Below are 14565 nucleotides of genomic sequence, written 5' to 3' on the forward strand. Positions count from 1 at the left end.
AATAATAGTCGTAGATATTGGAATATACTCTTATAAAAGTTGCAGTTATGAAAATTTCCCATAAATAAATTTATCCAAAGTTCGAGAACACCAATGAGAACCCGATAATATTAAAGTCAACTCCCGGTTTCAAATTGCCAACTTCCGCAAATACAGCAAAAAGGAACCTCTAAATCCAAATCTGAATATGCGCCTAAGTTCAAAATCAGCGTACGAACTTATTGGAACCATCAAATCACCAATCCAAGGTCATCTACTCAAAAGTCAAATTTTGATCAACTCTCACAACTTAAGCTTCCAAAAAGAGACTAATTGCTTGAAATTACTCTCAAACATTCCCGAAACCAAATCAAGGATCCCCGCAAGTCATAAAATATCAGGTTAAACTATTAGCAATTGCAACATACGATTTTGGGAAAGAACATGGACTAGACCAATTAAAAACAATAAGCAAATTAAAGTCATGACACTTAATCCATGACTTCTTCGGGTTCAAGTAACACACAATCTTCTTGTGTGAAAACTTCAATTAAGATTGGGTGATGGTCGGTGGAACTGTTTCATCTCATCATCCATCATCTGTGTACTCTGAAGAAAGTGATGCGCAACATTCCAAATTAAGATTTCCTCCAGTACAGGTGCTGATGCCAATATAAATCTAACAAATTCCATTTCCACCTCAGCACCAGTAAAACAACTCATTTCCACTCTTTGAAGCAGCTTTGCAACACCACATGACGAGATTGATTGGGCTCGTAAGAATTGTACAACAGGTTCCACAACATTTCCCACTGAAACCTAATAGGTTATCAAGGCATATTCAATAACATGATTAATAGCAGAGTACTATCAATTGTAAGCTCTTGTAATTTTGGGCAGCTTGTAATCAAGTAAACAGCACCTGAAACCACCTCAACGTTTCTGAAAGACATGCCCGACATTCTTATAGATTTGACATGCTGAAGATCAAGACTAATAAGCTTCGAAACCGGGTGGAGGGTGGAACAAGCATTCACTAACTTCCAGATGCCTTAGTTCCTGGAACGTAAACAAGTGAGAAGGTAAATAATAGTATTTGTTGTCTGGCCACATGTTAAGGGTGAATTCCTGGACATTTTTCTTTGACAAGAAGAGTATCCAGTGATCAATATCCGGACAACTTTTCAAGTCGCCTCCAAGTTCAAACTTCAGTATTGGTCCTCTATGGAGTAGTAGGACTTGGTAAATGATTGCCTTGGCTTAATTCTTGAATTTCTTTGAAAAACTCATCACTAAAATCAAGTTCTTGACGTGTGACCCATTTGTACCTCCAGTCCTTTGACAATATACTGGTCTTCACTGCATCTTTCAAAGGCAAGCAGCCTAGAATCCCATCAACAACATTACAGGACAAATTGCTAATTGTAGCTTCACCAGATCTACTAGCACTCCTCATGGTCTAGTACTGACGAGTTAGCAGGCTACCCTGAAAATTAAAATCTGGGATAGAGGCAATATCCAAATTCTCATTAGTGTACACATTTCAACAATGTATGCATAGCTATAATAACTAGTAGTTCAACGTTTTCTATTACATAAAATATTAGCATTTTACCTATATCGGAGTTATTTTGGTAATGATGATGAAATGAGGATTCATGAAAGAGTTTGTTCAGTTATATCAGAGAGACAAAATCATGATACATGAAAGAGTACCAGGAAAGAACGTAGATTGGAGATAGCAGTGGTGCATACATGAATTTAATCAAGGAGGTTAAAGAAGTGCTCTCCTGTGTAAAATATACTCTATCTAATGATCATGTGGTTTTAGCAGATAAATGAAACTTAGAAGACCAAGAGTTATATAACATCTGAAAAAGAGAGCACCCAAGGGAGGTTAAAATTCTTAAAAGGAATACTCTCTCGTGTCATTTTAACTTCTTTAAGATGGCCCATTTATAAAGATAATTCATTCTCTCAAGATGAAAAAATTTATATTGGTGGTCATCCGAGTTATAAAATTATTCAGTAAAGTAATTGTTGTATTTTTTGGATGGTCATCCAAATATACCCAGATCCTCTAAAAAATAAATCTTTAGTTGGCATCCATTAATTTGACCCGTTTTCTGAGTTCATCTTATGCAACATTTTTTTATCCAAGAATAGTAGCTAACCGAGTTTGGTATATGTTCTATTTCTGGTGGAATATTGATTGTTATTCACGTAAATTAGCATTCACATCTCAAAGCTTAGGACAAAGAAACCAAAAAAGGATAATTTCTTATTATCGTGATCTTAGATTACTAGACTGTGACTAGAGACATGAACTTGCTTTACTGGACAAATAGATCTAGCAAACAAATAAAGAGCTACTCAATTTCTATTAATTTGTTGAGGTTGAAATTGAACATGGTAAGGTATGTATTTCTATGCAAAGGAGACGAAGAAACAGTACAGTCAGGCAAAAAAGCCAATCTTTCCAGATCATTAAGAGAACGATCAGAAATTTTAAGCTAAAAGTTGTTTACTAAAAGCTTATTGCAACTTTTCAGAAAAATCACAGAGATAAAGAGCTGACTGAGGAAGAGCGAAGGCCGAAGAAACTTAGCTCTAATTTTTGTACAAAATTTAAATCCTAACCTGCACCGGTCCCGCAACCACACAAAGTTTTATCTTTTTTTAATTACTTCCCGCACCGCATGTGTTTAAACCCGCATCGCCCCTCATGTGTCAAAACCCACACAGCCCATGTGCCATCTGTGGGGTCCATCCCCATAATAATAATAATAATAATAATAATAATAATAAAGAAGATAAGTTATATTCCAAATCTCCGAATCGATTTTGCCAAACAATTTGCAAGAATGCAAATTGGCAAGTTGCAGTTCAAATTGCAACTGAACCAATGCTCCTGATTGGTCAAGTGGGCGGCAACTTCACCCTATAAAAACAGGCTCTCGGTTTCTTCATTTAGAACACAGAGAAAGAGAAGCAACACAGTAGTTGCAGAGACTATTTCTCAAGCATTGTGAGAAATAGACTGTGTAGGGAAATAGAGAGTGTGAGCAATATTATAGTGAGGTGAGAATCTTAAAAGAGGATTATTTCTTTTGAGTGTATAGTGGTCCCTAGAGTATTTTACTCGGACTACTGAGTATAAAATTCCTCATTATAGTGGATTACTTTGCTCCTCTCGGGCTCGTGGTTTTTTCCCTTATTCAGAAGGATTTTCCACGTTAAAATCTTTGTGTCCTTTTGTTGATTACCGTATCTCGGTACTATATTATTGTTCCGCTGTTATTACGGTAAATATTATTTTTGTGGGGGATTTATTCCCAACAACTGGTATCAGAGCACAGGTTCTGCTCGTTCACAGAAATACTATTCATTGTCGGTAGTACTATACTTGGTGAAAAATTAAAATGTCCGGAGTAAAGTACGAGGTAGAAAAATTCGACGGAGATAACAGTTTCTCAACATGGCAAAGAAGGATGAGGGATCTGCTCATCTAACAAGGATTACACAAGGTACTAGATGCTGATACCAAAAAGCCTAATACCATGAAAGCTGATGATTGGACTGACTTGGATAAAAGAGCTACTAGTGCAATCAGGTTGCACTTATCAGATGATGTGATAAATAACATCATTGATGAAGACACCTCACGTGGCATTTGGACAAGGTTGGAAAGCCTATACATGTCCAAAACATTGAGAAATAAATTGTACCTGAAGAAGCAGTTATACGCCCTACACATGGGTGAAGGTACAAATTTTTGTCACATTTAAATGTGTTTAATGAACTAATCACACAGCTCGCCAACCTCGGAGTGAAAATCGAGGAAGAAGATAAAGCCATCTTGTTATTGAACTCGTTGCCATCTTTGTATGATAATTTGACAACAACCATCCTGCATGGTAAGACCACCATTGAGTTAAAAGATGTCACATCAGCTCTTCTACTCAATGAGAAGAAGAGAAAGAAGCCTGAAAATCAAGGACAAGCTCTTATCACAGAAGGTAGAGGTAGGAGTTATCAAAGGAGTTCGAGCAACGATGGTAGATCCGGAGCTCGTGGGATGTCAAAGAACCGATCCAAATCAAGAGCCAGAAATTGCTACAATTGTGATCAACCAGGTCACTTCAAAAGAGATTGCCCAAATCCAAGGAAGGGCAAATGTGAAACCAGTGGCTAGAAGAATGACGACAACATAACCGCCATGGTGCAAAACAATGATAATGTTGTCCTCTTTATAAATGAGGAAGAGGAATGCATGTACCTGTCAGGTCCAGAGTCGGAATGGGTGGTTGACACAGTGGCATCTTACCATGTCATACCGGTAAGAGATCTTTTTTGCAGATATGTAGCAGGTGATTTTGGAACTGTGAGAATGGGTAACACAAGTTACTCAAAGATTGCGGGGATTGGTGACATTTGTATCAAGACAAATGTCGGATGCACATTGGTTCTAAAGAACGTGCGGCATGTACCTGATTTGCGAATGAACTTGATCTTGGAATTGCTTTAGACCGAGATGGATACGAGAACTATTTTGCGAATCAAAAGTGGAGACTCACCAAGGGATCATTGGTGATTGCAAAGAGAGTTGCTCGTGTCACGTTGTACAGGACAAATGTAGAAATATGCCAAGGTGAATTGAATGCGGTACAACATGAGATTTCTGCAGATTTGTGGCACAAAAGAATGGGTCATATGAGCAAGAAGGGATTGCAAATTCTTGCCAGGAAATCACTCATCTCTTTTGCCAAAGGTACAACAGTAAAACCTTGCTACTGTTTATTTGATAAGCAACATAGAGTCTCATTTCAGACATCGTCTGAAAGAAAATTGAATATGATTGATTTAGTGTATTCTGATATTTGTGGTTTAATGAAAATTAAATCGATGGGCGGTAACAAATATTTTGTTACTTTTATTGATGACGCTTCACGTAAACTGTAGGTTTATATCTTGAAAACCAAAGATCAGGTATTTCAAGTTTTCCAGAAATTTCATGCTCTGGTGGAAAGAGAGACGGGTCGAAAGCTAAAGCATCTCCGAAATGACAATGTAGGTGAGTACACTTCAAGAGAATTTGAAGAGTACTGTTCAAGTCATGGGATCAGACATGAAAAATAGTTCGTGGAACCCCACAGCACAATGGAATAGCCGAGAGGATGAACTGCACTATTGTTGAGAAGGTGAGAAGCATGCTCAGAATGGCTAAACTGCCTAAGTCATTCTGGGGTGAAGCAGTTCAGACAACCTGTTACCTTATCAATAGGAGTCCATCAGTTCCATTGGAGTTTGACATCCCACAGAGAGTATGGACCAACAAGGAGATGTCCTACTCACATCTGAAGGTGTTCGATTGCAGAGCTTTTGCACATGTACCAAAGGAGCAGAGAACAAAGTTGGATGATAAATCTGTTCCCTACATATTCATCGGATATTGAGATGAAGAGTTCGGGTACAAATTGTGGGATCCTGTAAAGAAGAAGGTCATTAGAAGCAGAGATGTAATCTTCCGAGAAAGTGAAGTTGGAGCTGTAGATGATCAGTCAGAGAAGACAAAGAATGGTATAATCCCTAACCTTGTTACCATTCATTATTCTTCTAACTATCCCACAAGTGCAAAAAGTACGACCGACGAGGTTGCCGAGCAAAGAGAGAAACCTGGTGAGGTTATTGAGCAGGGGGAGCAACTTGATGATGATGTCGAGCAAGTGGAGTATCCCACTCAAGAAGAAGAACAACCTCAACCTCTGAGGAGATCAGAGAGGCCAAGGGTAGAGTCATGCAGGTACCCTTCCATGGAGTATGTCCTCATCAGTGATGAGGGGAGCCAGAAAGTCCTAAGAAGGTGTTGTCCCATCCAGAAAAGAATCAGTGGATGAAAGTTATGCAAGAAGAGATGGAATCTTTACAAAAAATGGCACCTACAAGCTGGTTGAACTTCCAAAGGGTAAAAGACCACTCAAATGTAAGTAACTCAAGAAAGATGGAAACGGCAAGCTGGTTAGACACAAAGCTCGATTGGTGGTTAAAGGCTTCGAACGAAAGAAAAGTATTGATTTTGATGAAATTTTCTCACCTGTTGTCAAAATGACTTCTATTCGTACAATCTTGAGCTTAGCAACTAGCCTAGATCTTGAAGTGGAGCAGTTGGATGTGAAAATTGCATTTCTTCACGGAGATTTAGAAGAGGGGATCTATATGGAGCATCCAGAAGGATTTGAAGTAGCTGAAAGGAAACACATGGTGTGCAAACTGAATAAGAGTCTTTATGGGTTGAAGCAGGCACCAAGGCAGTGGTACAAGAAGTTTGACTCATTCATGAAAAGTCAAACTTACATAAAGACATATTCTGATCCATGTGTATACTACAAAAGATTTTTTGATAACAACTTTATTATATTGTTGTTGTATGTGGATGACATGTTGATTGTAGGACAAGACAAGGAGCTGATTTCCAAGTTGAAGGGAGACTTATCTAAGTCCTTTGACATGAAGGACTTGGGCTCAGCACAACAAATTTTGGGAATGAAGATTGTTCGAAAGAGAACAAGCAGAAAGTTGTGGTTGTCTCAGGAGAAGTACATTGAACGTGTACTGGAACGCTTCAACATGAAGAATGCTAAGCGAGTCAGCACACCTCTTGCTAGGCATTTGAAGTTGAGAAAGAAGATGTGTCCTACAACAGTGGAGGAGAAAAGGAACATGGCTGGAGTTCCTTATTCTTCAGCAATCAGAAACTTGATGTATGCAATGATATGCACTAGACCTGATATTGCTCACATAGTTGGTGTTATCAGCAGGTTTCTTGAAAATCCTGGAAAGGAACATTGGGAAGCAGTCAAGTGGATACTCAGGTACCTAAGAGGTACAGTAGGAGATTGCTTGTGTTTTGGAGGATCTGATCCAATATTGAAGGGCTACACGGATGCTGATATGGCAGGTGATCTTGATAATCGTAAATCTACTACAGGATACCTGTTTACATTTTTAGGGGAAGCTATATCATGGCAGTCGAGGTTGCAAAAGTGTGCCGCACTCTCTACAACTGAAGCGGAATACATTGCCGCTACAGAAGCTGACAAGGAGATGATATGGTTGAAACGGTTCTTTCAAGAGCTTGGCTTACATCAGAATGAGTATGTTGTCTATTGTGACAGTAAAAGTGCAATAGACTTGAGCAAGAACTCCATGTATCATGCAAGGACTAAACATATTGATGTGAGATATCATTGGATCCGAGAAAAGGTAAAGAGTGAATCTCTACAAGTCTTGAAGATCTCCACAAGTGAAAATCCTGCAGATATACTGACCAAGGTGGTACCAAGAGACAAGTTCGAATTGTGCAAAGAACTTGTTGGCATGCACTCAAGTTAGAAGTCCGGTGCTACCTCCTTCAGAAGAATGGGTCTGGTGGAGAGAGATTGTGAGTTCCATCCCCATAATAATAAAAAAGAAAAGAAAATAAGATAAGTTAGATTCCAAATCTCCGAATCGGTTTTGCCAAACAATTTGCAAGAATGCAAATTGGCAAGTTGCAATTCAAATTGCAACTGAACCAATGCTCCTGATTGGTCAAGTGGGCGGCAACTTCACCCTATAAAAAGAGGCTCTCGGCTTCTTCATTTATAACACAGAGAAAGAGAAGCAACACAGTAGTTGCAGAGATTATATCTCAAGCGTTGTGAGAAATAGACTGTGTAGGGAAATAGAGAGTGTGAGCGATATTGTAGTGAGGTGGGAATCTTAAAAGAGGGTTATTTCTTTTGAGTGTATAGTGGTCCCTGGATTATTTTACTCGGACTACTGAGTGTAAAATTTCTCATTATAGTGGATTACTTTGCTCCTCTCGGGCTCACAATTTTTTCCCTTATTCAGAAGGATTTTTTACGTTAAAATCTTTGTGTCCTTTTGTTGATTACTGTATTTTGATACTACATTATTGTTCCGCTATTATTACCGTAAATATTAATTTTGTGGGGGGGTTTATTCCGAACACCATCCCTATTTAAGGGAGAAGGATAGACGACGGACCTATTATCCAGCGAATTTTGAACTTTCTGGCACTGACCCTCAAGATTAAATTTTTAAAAAAAAATAGGGAAAACGAAAAATTAAAGAAGAAACTGAACATGACGAGAGCAAAACTATATAATGAAATCAGGGATATCATAATTGAGTGCAGAGAATTACCTGTAGCAGAGTCCACCGAGAGAGATCCAAAAGCTACCTTAACTTTTCAGCGTTTTTACAACGCTGCCAAGTGCCATAAAATGGTGAAAGTTGGTGGCGTATCGTATGTATTTAAAGAAAAGATTTGGGGAATAAATTGTTTAATTATTCTTTCCAAATACATTATGATTAATATAAAAGCATAACTTGCACGCAGATATACTTCAGTCACGTAAGCATAGTTAATGATCAAAGGTGTTTATTAATATTTTTTCTGTTAAGTAGAAGTGTTAAAATAGAAAAATTATAAGTTTATATATCGGAATAACAAACTAGTGCAAGTTTAAGTAGTCACGAGACCGTTTTACCTAATATATAACGTTTGCCTAATCGAGAAAAAGGAAAGAAAAGTAATTCCACTTCTTATTATATTACTTGACCAAACTCGCTCTACTTCATGACTTTATTTTTACATTTTATTTCAAATAAACATAAAAAGCTTAATTAAGATCTCTCATAAAGGTATCAATATGCCGGGTCAGTTCAAATCGGTTCTGAAAAAAAAACAATCAGGCCTGTCTCAGTACCGGGTGTTATCGGGCTCAATCAGACCCGGTCTTTGGGAGGCTATATATATATATATATATATATATATATATATATATATATATATATATATATATATACGGGCCCGATACCATCAATTTCAAATATATTTAAATTTCCAAAACCTCTTAAAATTTCAGTTAAACAATTTTCTTCAAAAATTTATTTCTCGGGCTTGGGACCTCGGAATTCAATTTCGGGCACACACCCAAGTCCCATATTTTTCTACGGATTCTCCTGGACCATCAAATCACGGGTCCAGATTCGTTTACCCAAAATGTTGACCGAAGTCAACTTAAATTCAATTTTAAAGGCAATTTAGCATTTTCATCAAATTTTCACATAAAAGTGTTCTGAATATACGCCTGGACCGCGCACACAAATCGAGCTGAGATAAAAGGAGGCTTTTAAGGCCTCGGAACACAGAATTTACTTGTAAATCAAGTGATGACCTTTTGGGTCATCACATCCTCCACCTCTAAACAATCATTCGTCCTCGAACGGACATAGAAAAGAAGTACCTGAGTCGGAAAAAAGATGGGGATATCGGCTCCGCATATTGGACTCGGACTCCCAGCCTCAGCAGGCTGACCTATCCACTAAACACGAACAGAAGGGTAACTCTTCGATCTCAACTGACGAACCTGCCGGTCCAGAATGACCACCGACTCCTCCGCATAGGTCAAATCCTTGTCCAATTGGATATTGCTAAAGTCTAACACGTGGGATGGATCGTCGTGATACTTCTGAAGCATGGACACATGAAACACTAGGTGCACAACTGATAAACTCGGCGACAACGCAAGTCTGTAATCCATCTCTCCCACTCGATCAAGAATCTCGAAAAGACTAATAAACCTAGGGCTTAGCTTGCCCTTCTTCCCAAATCTCATCACGCCCTTCATGGGCGACACCCGGAGAAACACCCGCTCTCCGACCATACGTCACACCCCTTTTTTACCTGCTTCACTTAACCCTCTTAAAAATAATAAAAGGATTTGTAAAGCTCAAAAGGGGTTTCAATTAGAAATGGACAAAATTGTGTTCAAAAGTACTTTTAAAGTCTCCACCTGACATTGGTTTCGATGTGCCAGATCACCATTGTTTTTAATAATTTTCCTTTTAAAACACTTTGGACTCCAAACTAAGTCTACACCAGAGATTCGGGTAAGGGGGTTCATTTGACTCGGGGAGAAGGTGTTAGGCACTCCCCAAGTCACGTAACTAGTACGGTTGCATACTTGATCTAGTTGACTTTTAAAATATTCGAATTGAGGTAATAAACACAGAAATGGAAAAATTAACACATAAGAGGCTCGAGGTCGTCCCCACCTAATAAAGAAAAATAAAACAAGAATACAACACTACAAGTTCTACTTCTGGTCTCCAATTACAGAATACTACGGGGCATTCTCCGGAATAAAATATATACAAATCCTCCGGGGCATTCCCCGGATAAATTTAACTAAGGGAACATCTCTCGCCTCGAAACTAAAGAAAATCCTAAGGCTTGCCTACCCAAGTGTGGCCGGCCAAAACATGATACTAGCGGGTGACTAAATAATAAAAGGAATAGATAATAAATAAATAAATGAACAAAAGAGAACTATCTAAGAGAAAAATTCAACTCATGCTCCAATTGAATTGATTCTTTTTAACCCAACTCCACGTCCCATTTCGAGCAAATTAGACCAAATAATCTCGCCTCGACTTAGTTCAATTCACACGGCCCATTTCCAGTAATTCTAATTTATATTCATGTTCTACTCATAGATATTGTTTATCCACTATTCATACTTGTATTTAGAACATCCAAATAATTAAGAAGGAAATATCATATCATTCCATCCTAACATGAAAATAATCAGCACAAATAGAAGAGAAAGAGACGAGATGGACCTGAGCAAACTTTCCCTTACTAATTTGATTAATGTTAATTCCACAAACAATGAAGCTCAACCCACGATTCGAGGAACAAACAGGGACAACAACGGTACCAATAAAACCCGAAACAAGAAACACATCGGCGATGCCAAGCGGAACACTGAACGATGACCTCAATCGTTTCCAACACCCCAGCTCCAATACAGCTTAGCAGAAAAGGATTTCACATCGTTTAATCGGCTTTCACCATTTCTGCAATTTGTTGTTCTTTTATTTTATTTTCGACTCTGTGTGTGTGTGATTTTTGTGAAGGGAGATGGGGTTTTTCGCTGGGTTGCGGCTGGAACGTGGGTGTTGGGGAGGAGATGCCTAGTCGTTCTCTGAAGGTCGTTTTTGTGGGAGGTTGCTGGTAGTCTTGGAGTAGGGAGATGTGAGGCGGGTGGTCGTTGGGCGTTGAGGGAGTGGTAGCGGTGTGGAGAAGAAGACAGTGGAGTGGGGTGACGGCTGGAATGTGTGGTTCTAGGATTTTTTGTTCTTGGTTCTCTGTCCAAAAGAAAGGTTTGAAAAGGTTAGTTAAATATGCTCCTATGAGACAATAATGTAGTACTCATGTGTTGGTGGTCCCCACAGTAAATATTTTTGATTAATGAAGATAAAAACTAAAGAAAATAAAATAAAATAAAATGATAAAATATTAAAAAGCATAAAATGGCGTGAAGTTAAGGTGAGAACTGAAAACAAGAATTGTGAAATCTTTTTGCCTTCTTTCTTTTTAATTAAAGATATAAATATAAAAATCAATTCTACTATTATAATAAATTAATTTCTCTTTCTTTTTCCATATGACTTTCTTTAAAGATGAATAGCCAAACGAAAATTAACTAGATTAATAACAAGTATACCAAAAGAGAAATAAAGTAAGCTACATTAAGTTTTGTTAAATACTATTTAATATATACTAAAACCTACAACTTCAAAACTAAATTAAGTAAATATATATTTTTTAAAATTTTCTTTTTATCTTTTTTGTAAAATAAAATGTCAGCACTTTTTTTGTATTTTTTTTCAGTTTATGAAAAGTAAGAAAAACTAAAAAGTTACTAGTTAAAACAAAAATTAGCTAACATAAAGGAAAATATTTTTGTAATTTTTAATTTTGTGACAAAATAAAGTAAAAGAGTCAAAACTAGTTGAAATAGCGATATTAGGCCTAAACTAAATATTTAAATGCTAAAATATGTAAAATCATGGGGAGGGTCAAAAATTACATGTCTACAGCTGCCCCTATTTGACTGAAAATACGAAGAGTTTTCAGACAAAGAATGACTAGACAGGTTTTTTGACCCGACTCTTATTTAGAGAGACCAAAAACTAAAAGAGAGGAGAATGTGACCGAGCCCTGGTATCTGAGCTGCCAACATATCCTTAGCTATAAATGAATCAGGCCACGTGTAGTTCAGAAGCAGGAGGAGTGACAGAGTTTACCGAGGTGGAGAGCCACTTGAGGTGTCGTCCCGTCGAGGTTCCGGTCCGCGGTCCTGTTATTACATCAAAATAAAAAAAAATGAATAAGTCTAACTAGGCCTGTCAGCTATGAGTTACAAGATTCCTATCTATAAATCTTCTGAAGCTTGATCTTGAGTCTTGAATGATTTTTCATGCAGACTTTAGATTTGAACCTTGACGCTTGCTAGCTGCAGGTGCTAGTTCATTCCTCTTCAGCTTTTCGGATCACGATCAGACATGCAGTGCTCGTAACTTCAATCATGTCTTGAACAGTTCACATCTTGCATCTGCTTCTGCATTTGGATTTACTTCTTTTTTTTCTTCTCTCTTTTTCATTCTGGATTGAGACTACTTCTGTTGGTCATCTCAGACTGTTGACCCGTATTCTTGCCGTGAGCTTCTGCTACTTCTAACTTGAATTGAATTCTGAAATGATTTCCCTCGTTCTCCAGGTGGACACCTGCTACTGACTTGAAACTTGAAACAATTCCGAAATGAATTCCCTCATTCTCCAGGTGGGTGCCTACAATAAAACAACAAAACAAACAAAATTTTCTGCCCCAGTTTGCACTAGGAGGATTTGTGAGTTGTTAACAAAACTGTAAATCATTTATGTTATTGATGCAATGATGAGAGGAAAACTAAAGACTCAACTGAGATGTGCATCTCCTATGAGTAAAACCAAGAAAATTTGACTAGCAAATTCATCAGACTAGGTCTTTTATCGTAGGAGAAAGTTTCATCAGACTAAGATTTCGATCCTAGGAGAAAATTTATCAGACTAGGACCCTTTTTTTGTTATCTTAGGAGAAAAATTCATCAGATTAAGATTTTGATCCTAGGAGAAAATTCATCAAACTAGGTTTCTTATCTTAGGAGAAAGATTCATCAGACTAAGATTTTGATTCTAGGAGAAAATTCATCAGACTAGGTCTCTCTTTTTTTGGTTATCTTAGGAGAAAAATTCATCAAACTAAGATTTGGATCCTAGCAGAAAGTTCATCAGACTAGGTTTTCTATCTTAGGAGAAAGATTCATCAGACTAAGATTTTGATCCTAAGAGAAAATTCATCAGACTAGGTCTTTTTTTTTTATCTTAGGAGAAATATTCATCAGACTAAGATTTTGATCCTAGGAGAAAATTCATCAGACTAGGTTTATTATCTTAGGAGAAAGATTCATCAGACTAAGATTTTAATCCTAGGAGAAAATTCATCAGATTAGGTCTTTTTTTTTTGGTTATCTTAGGAGAAAGATTCATCAGACTAAGATTTTGATCCTAAGAGAAAATTCATCAGACTAGGTTTTCTATCTTAGGAGAAAAATTCATCATACTAAGATTTTATCGGGAGGAAACTCCATCAGACTAGGACTTTTTATCCTAGGAGGAAAAATGTGAAGACCAATGGCAACATTTTATGCACACTAGCAAGATAGATAAAGGTAAACATTTGAGAAACTTCCCTTTGTCGGCTCTTCTCTTCTTTTTTTCTTTTCTTTCTTTTCCTTTTTTTGTTTGTTTTTGAACCAACTTGCTTGCACTGCTTTGTTCCTATTTCAAACAAAGAAAACTGGTGAGTTTTAAATATGGTGGTTAGTTTGTGGCCTTGACTACGAGGGCAATCTCTCTTGCACTTGTCACGATCAACTTGGATTTCAACTTGGAAGACAGTGCTTGCTATCGACCGACCGCTTTTTCGGACCACCCTTATCACAAAAAATATTCCTGATTCATTCAAATACAATACCTTATGCCCGATACCTTGCACTCGTGTTCTAACATTCACCAAATCTTTGCATTTTACCTCAATCCCAAAGAACATCTATTATCACCAACTCAGTGCACCCACTATTCTCATGCATCTTATGTCAATTTGATGTGCTTTCCAGATATGGGCTTCGTGTGATTAAAAAGCTGGTAGCAGATTTTGAAGTTATTTCTCACTTGTTTCGACAAAATCAGACCCAAAAGGGACTCAAACAAGATAAGAGGAACAAAATAAGGGAAAAAACGAGAGGAGATGGTATCTAACAAGAAAATATTTTTACCAAGGAAAAAGAACAAAGTAGAAACTAATCTGATTTGAAGGTTATCTCCACTGACCATGACATGTACTTTGGATTAAGCGTCCTGATCTGTCAAGCGAGTCAAATCTTCAACTCTTGTTATGCCTCTAAGCTGGGAAACTGGGCTTCAGCGCTCCAATTGTCCTATCTGATCCACAATTCTCAGTCGACTTGTAGTGATCTGAAGGGTTTTCACCATTAAGCCTATCTTATTTTGCTCTTTTTCTCAACTCACAGTCACCTTACGGTGCCCATGAGAGTTTTCACCGGTAAGACTCGCTCATTTTATCATTTTCTCTCTTTGTGCTAAGAATGAAGGTATTGCCTATGATGCAG

The 14565-nt window shown here is 37.6% G+C and overlaps 1 long non-coding RNA gene across 2 annotated transcripts; it reads right to left on the minus strand.

Moving 5' to 3' along the window:
• Positions 1-233: 233 nt before the first annotated feature.
• Positions 234-11208, minus strand: LOC138876459 (uncharacterized). 2 transcript variants are annotated; one of them, XR_011401745.1, is made up of 2 exons: positions 10672-11208; positions 234-1479 (listed from the first exon to the last, which is right to left on the minus strand). It is a non-coding gene; the product is annotated as an uncharacterized lncRNA (long non-coding RNA). The 2 variants fall into 2 exon arrangements; XR_011401744.1 differs by lacking the exon at positions 10672-11208 and adding an exon at positions 8188-8254.
• Positions 11209-14565: the final 3357 nt, after the last annotated feature.

Source organism: Nicotiana sylvestris, chromosome 8 (genome assembly GCF_000393655.2).
Source record: "Nicotiana sylvestris chromosome 8, ASM39365v2, whole genome shotgun sequence".
In the NCBI taxonomy this organism is placed as follows: domain Eukaryota; kingdom Viridiplantae; phylum Streptophyta; class Magnoliopsida; order Solanales; family Solanaceae; genus Nicotiana; species Nicotiana sylvestris.